Below are 15,107 nucleotides of genomic sequence, written 5' to 3'. Positions count from 1 at the left end.
CCCATGGGGCTATGTAGTGTGGACTGTGGGCTGTGGCCAGGTGAGCACTGAACCAGGAGACCCAGGGTCTGGCCACTGCCCGCCTCTTCCAGCCTCTCAGCACTTAGCTCAGTACTCGGTGTAATAGAAGTGCAATAAATACTTGTCAAATGAATGAAAGACTTCACTTCTCTGAGCTTGTTTCCCTGCTGATAAAATGGGGGCAATGGAGTGATGATACCTGTGCTTCCCACCTCACCAGGTGAGTGTAAATGCCAACTAGGAAAACGGAGGGGAGTCTCTGCAATGGGCAGGACACCATGCAAGGCACTGGGGAAATCAAAATGAAGGAGACCAGTCCCTGCCCTCAAAGAAATTGAGTCAACAGTAAACAAGCGAAGAGGCCCTCATAATACAGCGTGTTAGGGGGGTGAGAGGGTGTTGCCAAGGAGGCCATGTCACCCACGAAAAGAGCTGATGCCAAGGGTCACAGACAGCCTCGGAGTGAGTAAAACATCACCAACGGGGAACTCAGACTAACCTGCTCGTCGCTCTTGCACACTTGCTCTGTGACCTTGAGCAAATTACTTGCCCACTCTGTGCCTCATTGAGATGGGAGGAATTCATGAATGAGCACATACGAGGTGCTTGGAACAGTTCTAGGGCAAAAAGTAGAGGCTAAGGCAGTGTCAGCTATGATTATGGTTATTCTGTTTTTAATCCATTCAACAAATATGTACAAGGCTCTGTGCTGGGCACGGGGAGTGTGTCAGTAAACCAAAAGGACTGAAAACCCTGCTCTCGTAGAGCTTACATTCTGGAAGGGAAAGAAGCAAACCAAATAAGCACAGTAGTTAGTGTATTTGAGTAGGAGTGCTTTGTAAAAAAAAAAAAAAAAGAAAGCAGAAAGCAGGTATAAGGCGCTCCATCGCTGTGGGACGGTTTCCCCAGGGAGGGTTCCGATGGGAGGCACCCAGTCAGGGAAGAGGCTGGGGTGAGCAAAGGCCTGGAGGAGGTGAGAGGAACCATGGATTCGGCTGGAGAAAGTGGTCCAAACAGGAACAGCCGGGCCTTATCCTGTGTTGCTATTAATACATCTTCAGCTGCAAAATGGAAATGAGAAGTTGCTGTGAGGATTAAATTGGTAACAAATGCCCGGCACATGGTGCGCACAGAATAAATGCTAGCGCCTCCGCCACTCCCTTCTCATCCCGCGGGGCTCCTTGCAGTTATTAGAAGTTTGGGTTCCCCCGGCCAGATTGTGCTTCCTCTCTAGTGCAGGGCATCTTCTGCTGGTCTCCCAGTGGCCCCTTGAGCACTGCATGGGCTGGGATCTGGAGGAGGGGCAGCAGGTTGCTGAAGGCCCTTGGGATGACCCAGGGATCTCAGACCAGAGTGTGGAGGGCAGACACTGGCTCGTTGCCTTCTAGCTGTGGTATCTTGGCCAGGGACAGTAATAACGGTTGTCACCTACGCCAGCACATTTTATCGCTTAATCCTTCTCCTGCCCTGGGAGGCAGATACGGAACGTGAGCCTCAGAGAGTTTCACACAGTGAGAAGATAGAAAAGCTGAGATCTGAGGCTAAGGTATGAGACTCCAAAGCCCCTGCTCTCAGCAGGGTTGCCAGATTTACCAACAACAAACAAAAACAAAAGCAGTACACCAGCTTAAATTTGAATTTCAGATAAACAAGAGATAATTTTTAGAAGTACAGCTATCCCTTGGTATCCCTGGGAGATTGGTTCCAGGACCCCACGGATAACTAAAATCTGAGGATGCTCAAGTCTCTCATATAAACTGACATAGTGTTTGCATATAACCATATAACCGCCCATATACTTTAGCTCATCTCTAGGTTATCTACAATACCTAACACAATGTAAATGCTTTGTAAATAGTTGTTAGTTATAAGGTATTTTTTATTTGTATTATTTTTATTGTTTTTAAAAAAATATTTTCTATCTGCAGTTGGTTGACTCCATGGATGAAGAACCCACAGATATGGAGGGTCAACTGTAGATCCCAAATACTACATGACATGTTGATAGTAAAAAAGTGTTCGTTGGCTGGGCGTGGTGGCTCATGCCTATAATCCCAGCACTTTGGGAGGCCCAGGCAGGTGGATCTCTCGGTCAGGAGTTCGGGACCAGCCTGACCAACATGACAAAGCCCCATCTCTACTAAAAATACAAAAATTAGCCAGGTGTGGTGGTACATGCCTGTTATCCTAGCTACTCAGGAGGCTGAGGCATGAAAATTGCTTGAACCTGGGAGGTGGCAGTTGCAGTGAGCCGAGATTGTGCCACTGCACTCCAGCCTGGGTGACAGAGTAAGACTCTATCTCAAAAAAAAAAAAAAAAAAAAAAAAAGGCCAGGCACGGTGGCTCACGCCTGTAATCCCAGCACTTTGGGAGGCAGAGGCGGGCGGATCACAAGGTCAGGAGATCGAGACCATCTTGGCTAACACGATGAAACCCCATCTCTACTAAAAATACACAAAATTAGCCGGGCGTGGCGGCGGGCGCCTGTAGTCCCAGCTACTCAGGAGGCTGAGGCCGGAGAATGGTGTGAACCTGGGAGGCAGAGCTTGCAATGAGCCAAGATGGCACCACTGCACTCACTCCAGCCTGGGTGACAGAGCCAGACTCCATCTCAAAAAAAAAAAAAAAAAAAAAAAAAAAAAAAAAAAGCTGGGTGTTGTGGCTCATGCCTGTAATTCAAGCACTTTGGGATGCTGAGGCGGGTGGATCACCTGAGGTCAGGAGTTCGAGGCTAGCCTGGCCAATATGGCGAAACCCTGTCTCTACTAAAAATACAAAAATTAGCTGGGCATGGTGGCAGGCACCAGTAATCCCAGCTACACAGGAGGCTGAGGCAGGAGAATCGCTTGAACCAGGAGGTGGAGGTTGCAGTGAGCCGAGATTGCACCATCGCACTCCAGCCTGGGCGACAAAAGCAAAACTCCATCTCAAAAAAAAAAAAATGAGTATTCATTGTTTATCTGAAATTCAAATCTAACTGGTCATCTTGTATTTTTATCTGGCAACCCTAGCTCTCAGCCACTCTGCAGTACTGTCTCCCAGAATCAGAGGACACTGCCTGTGGGGATGTTAGAAAAATTAGAGATGCCAAGCACAGTGGCTCACAGGTATATCCCCAGCACTTTGGGAGACCAAGGCAAGAGAATGGCTTGAGGCCAGGAGTTTGAGACTAGCCTAGGCAACACAGCAAGACCCCACCTCTACAAAAAATACAAAAATTAGCTGAGCTGAGCATGGTGGTGCTCGGCTATAGTCCCACCTACTTGTGAGGCTGAGGTTGGAGGACTGCTTGAGCCTGGGAGGTTGAGGCTGCAGTGAGCCATGATCGCACCATTGCGCTCCAGCCTGGGCAACAGAATGAGACTCTGTCTCAGAAAAGAAAAAGAAAAAGAAAAAAAAGGTGAAGACATCAAGGGTGCCAATCAATTTTCCAACGATGCCCCTTGCTTGAGATTAGTTCTCACTTGAAGATGGACTGAGGCCCACCCCAGAAAGTAGGCAAAGGGCCCCCTGCTGTAGGTCCTGAGCTTTTTGGGGACACAATCTGACCCTCTTCTGGCCAACCCCCTCTTCACAAAGAGGAGTCTGCAGGGCCAAGATACACCCACCCAGAACCTGCCTCCCTCACTGCCCCCTAGACCTGGGATCTCGGAAGGCCCTGCCTAGCAGGCCCTGAGCCCACTTGCAGGGTTTTGAGGGCCTCCTGAGGGCTGATTATACTACTGGTGGAGGCACCACTGGCTGGGGCTGCAGATAAAACACAGGATTCCCAGTTACATTGGAGTTTCACATACATAAGGAATACTTTTTTAGTATAAGTATGTCCCAAATATTACAACCTCTCCCTGGGCCCAAGAAGTGGCCAGGGACTGCTGTTTGGTGGTGTGTAGTTGTGCAGGCTGGGTGTCCCCACAGAGATTGATGGCACTGGTGACCTCTTGTGGTTCAGAATGGTGCCAAGAGTGGGAAGAGAAGCGGGCATGGGCTGTGATCTGAGAATATCATTTGGTCTCTCCTGGGCCCACCAAAGCTAGGGCAGCCTGCTTATTCCAATTTCTCTGCCTTCTCTTACCACCTCGAAGTTACCAGACTGCGTTTCCCACAGGGAGTGCTCTGAGCTGGGCAGTAAATGGCTGGCTGGCTTCTCCCTCCATGTGGGGAGACTCCAGTTGCCCAGCCTGGGACACTCAGCTCCACGGCCCCCAGCCCAGCCCAGGACCACCTCCTGCCCTCTGTTCCCCACTTATCCCCATGGCTTCCTCTACTCTCTCTCTTTCTTTCTTTCTTTTGTGTGTGTGAGACAGGGTCTCCCTCTGTCACCCAGGCTGGAGTGCAGTGGTACGATCGCAGCTCACTGTAGCCTCAACATCTTGGACTCAAGAAATCCTCCCACCTCAGCCTACTGAGTAGCTGAGACTACAGGCACACACCACCACACCTGGCTAATTTTTTAATTTTTTTGTAGAAACAGAGCCTCACTTTGTTGCTCAGGCTGGTCTCCAACTCCTGGCCTCAAGCAATTCTCCTGCCTTGGCCTCCCAAAGTGTTGGGATTACAGGTGTGAGCCACTGCATGCGGCCCTCTCTTAATGTTTGCTTTCCCCAGGAGGGCCAGAGGGCATCAGCCCCGGAGATGGGCTGGAGAGATTGGTTCATGATTGCTCTGGTGCAGACAAGTCTGATCTGGCCAGTTCTCAGCTGACAGAGAAGGGAGCGAAGGCTGCAGGGACTTCCACTGGCCTCTTGACCTATTCTAGAACCGTGTGGAAAATACACTGCTCTCCTCTGGAAGAACTTCCCAATGACTGAAGTGCGCTGGGGCCGTACTCCATGCCTTGTGTGTGCCTCGATCTTGTGCATACAGGCACATATATGTAAAGTGCTTAGAACAGTGCCCAGCACATGTGAGCACTAAATATGTTGGCTATTATCATTATCATTACTTACAAATGACACATAGTCACCAACTTTTTTTTTTTTTTTTTTGAGACGGAGTTTTGCTCTTGTTGCCCAGGCTGGAGTGCAATGGCATGATCTTGGCTCACTGCAGCCTCTGCCTCCCAGGTTCAAGCGATTCTCCTGCCTCAGCCTCGGGAAAGTAGCTGGGATTACAGGTGTCCACCACACCCAGCTAATTTTTGTATTTTTAATAGAGATGGGGTTTCACCATGTTGGCCAGCCTGGTCTTGAACTCCTGACCTCAGGTGATCCACCCACCTCTGCCTCCCAAAGTGCTGGGATTATAGGCGTCAGCCACCGTGCCTGGCCAGTCACCCACTTTTATGTTCCTCTTACTGACTGGACAGTGAATTCCATAAGGGCTGGGGCTGTGTTTGGTTTAGTAGTCTTAGTCTCTGGTACAAACACATATGTGCTCAATAAATGTTTCTCTGATGAAAACAATGGACAGGGATAGGCTCAGTGCCTCATGCCTGTAATCCCAGCACTGTGGGAGGCCAACAAGGGAGGATCGCTTGAGGACAGGAGTTCAAGACAAGCCTGGGTAACACAGCAAGACCCCATCTCTATAAAAATTGTTTTAAAAATTAAAATAATGAAAAAAGGAAAATAATAGTCTTTAGTTATTCTGGCTTTGTGTACCTGAATTTTCTCTCCACGCTATAGGTGCAGATTGGGTCACAATCAAATGCCACTGTCTCTTGTGCCCCCTTTCACGGGGCCTCAGACCCCTGCCACCTCCTTGCTCCCTTGCCCCCACCCCTAGACAACTTTGCCTGGGTCTCTGCCCTCCCAGTGGGCCCTGCGGTGCATCACCAGCCACTGCCGCAGGTTGCTTGGCCCTCGGGTGTCAGGGACTTTAGACTGTGAGGGTAGACGAGTCTCCCCTTGGCGTTATGCATGCTAGGAGAGGCCAGAACCCCATTTGTGGGAATGGTGATCCCATTTTGTGTCAAGTCCTCTTCATAGGGCTCAGACCAGCACTGGGCTGGAAAGACCCCTCCTCCGATGGGCTGCAGGTCGCTCTGCCCCGCTGATGGCAGGCTTGGTTACCCATCTCCTTCCTGGGGTGAGTCTGCTCCCTGGAAGCTGGAGGCTCTGGGAACTTGGAGTGAAACTTCTTTTTTTTTTTTTTTTTTTTTTTTTGAGACAGAGTTTCGCCCTTTTTGCCCAAGCTAGAGTGCAGTGGCACAATCTTGGCTCACTGCAACCTCCACCTCCTGGATTCAATCAGTTCTTCTGCCTCAGCCTCCCAAGTAGCTGGGATTACAGGAGTGTGCCACCATGCCTGGCTTATTTTTGTATTTTTAGTAGAGGCGTGGTTTCACCATGTTGGCCAGGCTAGTGTCGAACTCCTGACCTTAGGTGATCCACCCACCTTCACCTCCCAAAGTGCTGAGATTACAGGCGTGAGCCACTGTGCCCGACCTGGAGCAAAACTTCTGTAGGTTGGCCCCGCCAGCCAGACATGTCTGAATCCTACCTTAGGCCCATGTTATCCTGGAGAGCCATAGGCACACACACCTCCACATACATGATCACACCCACTCACACCCTCCCATACACACTCACACCCTCTCTCCCCTGATTCACTCTACTGACAGCAGCTCACGGATAAGTCACAATGTGACTAACCCACAAAGCACACACTGCACTGAGTTGTTTACTGCCTAGGAGCACCAGTTTAGGAGGAGCATGGCAGATTTAAAATCTCTTTTCACCCTTTTTCAAACTCAGCACTGTTTCCTCTTATTCTAGACCCCTGCATCCCTCCTGCTCCCCCCAACCTAGAGCCCCTGCTTTTTGCAAGTGGAACCCCCATACCAATACCTCCAGAGACCCAGAGCTAGGAAGGCCCAACCCCTTCCCAGGGCAGGCTGGGGAGGACAGAAAGGCTCCACATGCCTCCTGCCGTCTCTGGATGCTCTGCTGGATCCGTGAGCCCGGGGGCACCTGGGAGAGAGCTCAGGCTGGGCATGGTGGCTCACGTCTGTAATCCCAACACTTTGGTAGGCCGAGGCGGGCAAATCACTTGAGGTCAGGAATTCGAAACCAGCCTGGCCAATAATGGTGAAACCCTGTCTGCTAAAAATACACAAATTAGCCAGGTGTGGTGACTTGCACCTGTAGTCCCAGCTACTCAGGAGGCTGAGGCAGGAGAATCGCTTGAACCTGGGAGACAGAGGTTGCAGTGAGCCGAGATCATGCCACTGCACTCCAGCCTGGGCAACAGAGCAGGACTGTCTCAAAAAAAAAAAAGAAAGAAGGACACAAGCTCAGAAGCAGGGGTCTAAGGCTCCGTTTGCTCCGGGCATCTGGGTACATCTGTGGGGCCCAGGCCTGAGCTGCCTACTTCCACCTGCAGTGACTTCTCAGCCCCAGGCCCAGCACTACGCACTGCCCTGTGGCTCCGTCTCTTTGTCTGTTTCTCAGCTCTCCTCCGTCCTCCCCCATCCTTATCCAGTCTCCCTCCTCCCCTGCCCACCGCACCTGGTCCTTCCTGTTCCTCTCTGGCCTTCTTGCAGGCTTCGTCACTTGCTTCCTGGCTGTCCTCTCTTTGCCCAGCAGCTGGTGGCCCCATCCATGTCCCCTGAAGGGCAGGGCCTTTCAGGATTCCACTTCTGAGAAGGAGCCACGCGCAATCCTGGGGGACAGAAGGGGCAGATGGGGGAGGGGGAGATGACAAAAATAGCTCCTTGGCTGAGCAGGGAAGAGAGCGGGAGCATCAGGAATGGGAGCAGATGGGGAGAAGAAGGGGGGCCAGAGCTGGGAGGTCAGCAAGGCAGGAACAAGCAGATGAAGAAACTGCCACCTGACAGTGATGATGTCTGGGCCTGGAGTGGAGCTGGGGAGGAGAAGACCCTCTCCAGGTCTCTGCAGGGAGTCCCCTGGCTTTCCCATGTCTGGAATCTCTCTTCAGATCAGTGACAGGCAATGAGGCCTCCCAGGTACCTGGATTCGGGACTCACCCCGGGGCTTCTCGAGAGCAGATGGTGGGCCCTACAGACGCTGCAGTCGGCCTTAGAACAGTCACCCCTGGGCACATGTGTCCATTCCATTCGCATTTACCAAGTGCCCATAGGGAGCTGCGCATGGTGCTGCGGTAGGGGCTCACTGTCTGGAGGTCCTGAAGAGACCCTCTCCTTCAGCCTCTAGGCACACCACATGTGCCTCCCTCAAACACAGCACTAATTTTGGGCTCAGCAGCAAACAGGGCTTAATCACTGTCTCACTCCCAGAGCACTCAGTCCAGGGGAGACAGAGGGCAAAGCAGGCCATTGCAACCAGAGAATGGAGGGTACAGGGTATGGTGGGGCCTGGGGCTCAGCACCTATCCCAGGCTCTGGTGGACTGATTGTTAGTTCAGACCAGATTTTGATCACTATGTAATCTGATCCCTACCTCCCTTGCCAACCTGTTTCCCACTGGGCCTGTCCTGGAAACACACACACCAATACAACCCCTCCTAACAATCAAGTCCCATTCAGTCCTCAAGCAAAGTTCAGCTCCTACTCTGCACCTCTGCGACACCCTTGCCTTCATGTGAATGTCCCTTCCCTTCAGCCTGCCCAGATCTCCACGTCCTTCTGAACCCAGCTTGCGTGCTCACACCTGTGAAGTCCCTGACTGTGAAAAGCCATTCCTTGCCCTGGCCCATCAGTCATAGCCTGTGCCCGGCAGGCATGGATTGCCGCCCGTTATTCCATGTAGGTCCTCCCCGGTGACGGCTGTGCTGCCCAAGGACAAGGGCGTGTCTTATACAGTTTTTCCTGAGGTATAAATAAGCATCATAATCATAGTTATCATCTTATTTTTACCATCATTCATATGCATGAAATTTCCCACAGAAAGAAGGACATTGAGTGTGACTTGAATATACCATATTGCTCCTTGTACATGATTTCATTTAATCTCCATCACATCTCTTGGATGGACACTGTAACTCCTTTTTTTTTTTTTTCTGCGACAGAGTCTTGCTCTGTCACCCAGGCTGGAGTGCAGTGGTGCAGTCTTGGCCCACTGCAACCTCCACCTCCCGGGTTCAAGCGATTCTCCTGCCTCAAGCCTCCCAAGTAGCTGGGACTACAGGCATGCATCACCAAGCCCAGCTAGCTTTTGTATTTTTAGTAGAGACAGGGTTTCACCATGTTGGCCAGGCTGCTCTTGAACTACTGACCTCATGTGATCCAGCCACCTTTGGCCTCCTAAACTGCTGGGATTAAAGGTGTGAGCCACCGCACCCGGACCCTGTAACTCCTATTTTAAAGAGGAGGGAATGGCAGCTTGGGGCCCAGCAAAAGCAGCAAGGCTAGATTAAGCACCATTTGATACAGTTGGTCCTCTCTCTCTTGCTTGAAGCTATCTCTTCTGGGATAAGCCTTTCCTGGCTTCCCTCCTACCTCCCTGATTGTGCCTTCCTTTCTCTTGGGCTTCTGAAGAGTGTGGTGCTCAAGGCTCAGCCCTCGTCCTTTTCCCCATCTGCATTCCCACTCTCATGACCTCATTCACCATCTGCAGAATGACACCCCAAACTTACATTTCTAGTGCAGACCTTTCTCCCATAATCCTGACTCGTATACCTAACTGCCTGCTAGGCTCACCCAGCTAGAGTCTGGCAGACATCTCCAGTGGACCAGACGGAAGGCAGTGCTCCTGAGCTCCCTGTATTAGTCTGTTTTCTTTTCTCTTTTACTTTTTCTTTTTTTTTTTTCTGAGACGGAGTTTCACTCTTGTTGCCCAGGCTGGAGTGCAATGGTGCAATCTTGGCTCACCACAATCTCTGCCTCCTGGGTTCAAGTGATTCTCCTGCCTCAGCCTCCCAAGTAGCTGGGATTACAGGGATGCGCCACCATGCCTGGCTAATTTTGTATTTTTAGTAGAGACAGGGTTTCTCCATGTTGGTCAGACTGGTCTCGAACTCCCGACCTCAGGTGATCTGCCCACCTTGGCCTCCCAAAGTGCTGGGATTACAGGCATGAGCCACCACGCCACCACGCCTGGCCTGTATTAGTCTATTTTCTTACTGCTGATAAAGACATACCCAAGACTGGGCAATTTACAAAAGAAAGACAAGTTTGATGGACTTACAGTTTCATTAAACTGGGGAGGACTCACAATCATAGCAGAAGGCAAGGAGGAGCAAGTCACGTCTTACATGGATGGCAGCAGGCAAAGAGAGAGAGAGCCTGTGCAGGGAAACTCCCTTTTTAAAACCATAAGATCTCATGAGACTTATTCACATCATGAGAACAGCACGGGAAAGACATGCCCCCATGATTCAATTATCTCCCACCAGGTCCCTCCCACAACACATGGGAATTTTGGGAGCTACAAGATGAGATTTGGGTGGCGACACAGAGCCAAACCATATCATCCCCCACCCCTCCAAAGCCTGCCTCCAGCCCCTGCCTGAGCCCCCATAGCCTCCCATCTGGGTATCACGCTGGGCTCCGAGAGCTGCTCTCCCATTTCCCACCTTCTTGCTCAGCAGTGGGAGGGATCCTTTACAAAGAGAAGACAGGCCACTGTCACACCCTAAGTGATGTAGCCCCCACCCTTTGACAATCCCTCAGTCTCCTACTCTCCACATCACCCCCTCCACTCAAGCTTCCTGGTCTCCAGCTGTTGCTCAAATACACAGTCCTGTTCCCTCTGCCTCAGCTCTGGAGACATGGTGTTCTCTCTGCCTGCCACATGGGCAGCTCCTTCACTTCCCTGACCACTCTCTTAAGATTGCAACCCCAACCTCAGCCATACATGTGCTCCTGATCCCCCTTTCCCTGCTCTATTTTGCCTTTATTCCACAGCCTTAGGACCTAATTTACTCACTTTTTAGGGTTATTATGATCTCCCCATCTCCTACCAGAAGCAACCCATGGTCAAGGATCTTTGTCTTTTTGGTTCACTGCTGTATTCCAAGCACCTGTAACCATACTAGCACATAGTAGGTGCTCAGTAAATATTGAACAAAAGAATGAACAGATTATTCCATTCTCCCCTTTCACTTCTCTGTGTGCTGGAACTTCGTGAGGCTCTATCTGGGAAGCTAGCCAGATGGACATGCTGTATTTTCTTAGCTTAGTGACCTGGGAACAAAGAAGGGAAAGCCTTAGAAAGCCAGGAAGCTGCTGGGACAAGTTTGGCTGGTCCTGCTTTAAAAACAAAACAAAAAACAAAACAAACAAACAAAAAAAACCAAAAACAACAACAGCCACTCAGATTGGGCTGAGCTCTGATGGGCCCAGCTGTGTCCTCTGCACGCAGCAACACCTCCCTTATCACCCTCCTGTCTTAAACCCGAGGGGCCCAGCTGAGCTTGTCACCCAACCTGCTTGTGTCACCTAGCCTGCAGCATGCCCCACCTACTGCCCCAACCTGTTTCCTCCCATTCATTCCACCCGCAGCTTCTCCAAACACCTCCCTGCGAGGAGCTGCCTCCCAGTTCCACTCACACTCACAGATCAAAGGAGGCCTGCTTTGATCTGAACTAGCACTGGGTACAGGCAACTGAAACACCCACCCCACGCACACACACACACACACACACACACCCTTTAAGGGTTCTATCACAGGAATTGCTATGAAGGCAGGCTGATTCCATTCAAATTCTAGCTCCACTCCTAACTAGCTTTGTGAGTGAGGACAAGTGTACTGTGCTCCCAGGGCTTTAATTTCCTCATCTGTAAGGAGGGAAATAAAGCTGCCTTTGGGGTTATTGTGAGGATTAAAAGAGATTGTATTTGCAGAGAATCCAGCAGTGCACCCGGCACCCAAGGGTGCTAAATAATGGTCAGTAGCCTCACACACCCCCACCTCTTGAGAGTCCACCATGTGCCAAACACTGTTAATGGTGCTGGTGAGCAGCCAGCCCCATGGTGGGTGGGGGCGGGGGCACCCCTCTTAATGGACAGCATCTAGATGAAGGGCTGCAACGCAGAATGGCTACTGGAATTCAGCCTCTGGGTGGCAAGCAAATAGAGGAGACAATGTGGGTGACGGGGTTGGGGGCACCCTGGAAGCTATCTTAACTTCTTGCTGAGAAATGAGTGACATTTATCAAGGAGAAATTATCAGTTGGTGTTCTAAAAAGACTTGAGGATCATTTGCAAAACCCATGGAGAGAGGGAGGGTTTGGGGATCAGGTAACCCTGGGTTCAACTCTGAGTTCCATAGAAAAAGTCTGGAAGGATAGACACTTCTCTGCATAGGACTCGCTTTTCTCCCCAGACCTTTCATCAACATCCTGTTGGCAATGGGTATCACAATAGGGCCTCTGGGCTCCCTGCACCTCTGGCACCTGTGGGCAGTGAGGATGAATGGCTGTTCACCCATGAGTGGCTGCATTTTGAGGGTTTCGTCTCTAGAGGTGCTTTTGTGCTGTGTCTGTGCTCACTGGCACTGCACCACATACTTTTGCTATGCTATAAGCTATAAAACTTCTGACCTCACAGGTAGCTGAGCTAGGTGAGCTCTACCAGAGGAAGGCTGACATTTCCAAATGTCTTTTTTTTTTTTTTTTTTAGAGACAGAGTCTTGCCCTGTTGCCCAGTCTGGAGTGCAGTGGCGTGATCTCAGCTCACTGCAACCTCTGCCTTCTGGGCTCATGTGACCCTCCCACTTCAACCTCCACAGTAGCTGGGACTATAGGCACGCACAACCATGCCCAGCTAATTTTTGTATTTTTTCCTAGAGATGGGGTTTTATCATGTTGCCCAGGCTGGTCTCAAACTCCTGGCCTCAAGTGATCCTCCTGCTTCGGCCTCCCAAAGTGCTGGGATTACAGACAGAGCCGCTGCACCTGGCCCCAAATGTCTTTTTAAAACACTGTGTAACAGTCAACACTTTCAAATGTCTTTGAAACAACAAAAAAAGGAAAACCAGAGCAGCCTGTGCCGCTGTAAAGCTCCAGGCAAAGTCAGGGAGGCTAAGCTGCCTTTCCCCACACCTGCCTGGCTTCCATACTCTGCTCCCCACTCTCCTCGTGCCCAAGTTCCACATTTAAATCACATATTTATACTGCAGAATGAAGATGGGCAAAATTTTTAAAATTACGTATTTAAATATTCAGTTTTGCATAAAATAGACTACGATAATAAAGCTTGTAATGTTTCCAATGGATTATCAAAATTCCTTAATCTCCTTCTTTCCTCTAATATTTTATAGGGAAACTGATTTTTATTTTTATTCTTTGGAGACAGAGTCTCAGTCTGTTGCCCAGGCTGGAGTGCAGTGGCACGACCACAGGTTACTACAGCCTCTATCTCCTGGGCCTCCTGCCTGAGCGTCCCGAGTAGCTAGGTCTACAGGCACATACCACTGTGCTCAGCTAATTTTAAATTTTTTGTAGAGACGGTCTTGCTATGTTGCCCAGGCTGGTCTCCAACTCCTGGCCTCAAGTGATCCTCCTGCTTTGTCCTCCCAGAATGCTGGGATTACAAGTGTGAGCTACTGTGCCCAGCTGATAAATGCATTTTAAAATTACACAAGTGTTTTTTAAAACATGGCACTAGAGTCCTTTTGCACCAAATTTTGTGTGTGTATGGGTATGTGTCTAATCCCACTTCCTCACTTACCCGTGATCCAGAACAAGGTGCTTAATTCCCTGAGCCTCACCCTTAACACCCACTGGACATTCCTTCCATAAGAATCCATTGGGCATCTTCTAGATCAGGCATTCTTCTAGGCCCTGGGTATGGAGTGACAAAATGAATGAGACTTAACCAGGTATGTGGGGAAGCCAGACAATAAATCATGTATCTCCCATCATTTTAAACATTCAGAAGAAAAAGAAAGCAAAGTAAAGGCAGACTGACCTGCATTTCGAGCTGCTATGTGGATAGTGCTACATGCAATGCCTGTTTACTCCTCTGGTCGCCTTGGCTTACCTCATCATCCTCCACAGTTCCCCGACCACAGGTGGAACACCCCACCCACACTCCCTACATTATTATGTATTTTTCCTTTTTATCTTTTTCAGCAGAAACCCAGGATAGGAATGGCAGGGGACATGGGGAGTGGGAATGGGAGAGGACCTCAGGGATACTTTGTTTTTTGAGACAGGGTCTTGCTCTGCTGCCCAGGCAGGGGCACAGTGGCACATCTAGCTCCCCAGCCCCTCTGGTTCTTGACCACCTTGCTTCTAGTGGGCTTGTCCTTCATCTCACCTCAGCCACTCACTCTTGCAGCCATGCCTTAGATATGTTATTACCAAGAACTCCATAATCTCAATTTCATGCCTCCCACTCTGACCATCGCCTCCCATCTTCCCAGTTTACTCCCTCTGGGACACCAGCTCCAATAATTCTTCAGTCCCTCAAGACTTACCCACCTTCCCTTTTTCCTTCATGTCCCCACTTTTCTTCTCATCCAGTTTAGATGATCTGATCATCATTATAATCACTCATCTCCATACATCCTCAACTCCCTTGATCCCTCTTCCTTCACTCTGCTCTTCTGGAAAAACACCAGCTTTGATTGAATCTAGCTCTCTACCTATTTATTTATTCAGAAACAGAGTCTCACTCTGTATCCCAGGCTGGAGTACAGTGGCATGATCTCAGTTCACTCCAACCTCCACCTCCTGGGTTCAAGCAATTCTCGTGCATCAGCCTCCCAAGTAGCTGGGATTACAGGCGCACACCATCATGCCAGGCTAATTTTTGTATTTTTAGTAGAGACGGGGTTTCGTCATGTTGGCCAGGGTCTCAGGTGATCTGCCTGCCTCGGCCTCCCAAAGTGCTAGGATTACAGGTGTGAGCCACTGCACCTGGCCTCTCTACCTATGTAACACCTGCATCACAATAGCTAAATGTGTCTAGAAAATATCAACCATGGCCAGGCATGGTGGCTTACGCCTGTAATCCCAGCTACTAGGGAGGCTGAAGCATAAAAAGTGCTTGAACCAGAGAGGCAGAGGTTGTGGTGAGCCGAGATTGCCACTGCACTCCAACCTGGGTGACTGAGCAAGACTCTGTCTCAAAATATTTTTTCAAAAATAGAAAATATTGGCCAGGAGCAGTGGCTCACACCTGTAATCCCAACACTTTGGGAGGCCAAGGTGGGTGGATTACTTGAGGTCAGGAGTTCAAGAGCAGCCTGGCCAACATAGTGAAAGCTCGTCTCTACTA

The 15,107-nt window shown here is 50.1% G+C and overlaps 1 long non-coding RNA gene across 7 annotated transcripts; it reads right to left on the bottom strand.

The window, feature by feature from the left end:
• Positions 1-669: 669 nt before the first annotated feature.
• LOC129048060 (uncharacterized) lies at positions 670-14,754 on the bottom strand. Of its 7 annotated transcripts, XR_008510082.2 has the most exons (8): positions 14,503-14,724; positions 13,554-13,666; positions 10,810-11,066; positions 9,303-9,492; positions 7,793-8,750; positions 7,471-7,624; positions 3,286-3,387; positions 700-1,082 (listed from the first exon to the last, which is right to left on the bottom strand). It is a non-coding gene; the product is annotated as an uncharacterized LOC129048060 (long non-coding RNA). The 7 variants fall into 7 exon arrangements; XR_008510083.2 differs by having other exon boundaries at positions 698-1,082; positions 7,793-9,492; positions 14,309-14,724; XR_008510085.2 differs by having other exon boundaries at positions 698-1,082; positions 7,793-9,492.
• Between the last annotated feature and the right edge of the window lie 353 nt (positions 14,755-15,107).

The sequence above is a fragment of the Pongo abelii genome, chromosome 1, assembly GCF_028885655.2.
Source record: "Pongo abelii isolate AG06213 chromosome 1, NHGRI_mPonAbe1-v2.0_pri, whole genome shotgun sequence".
Lineage (NCBI taxonomy): Eukaryota > Metazoa > Chordata > Mammalia > Primates > Hominidae > Pongo > Pongo abelii.
This window is presented reverse-complemented; position numbering and strand designations above follow the sequence as displayed.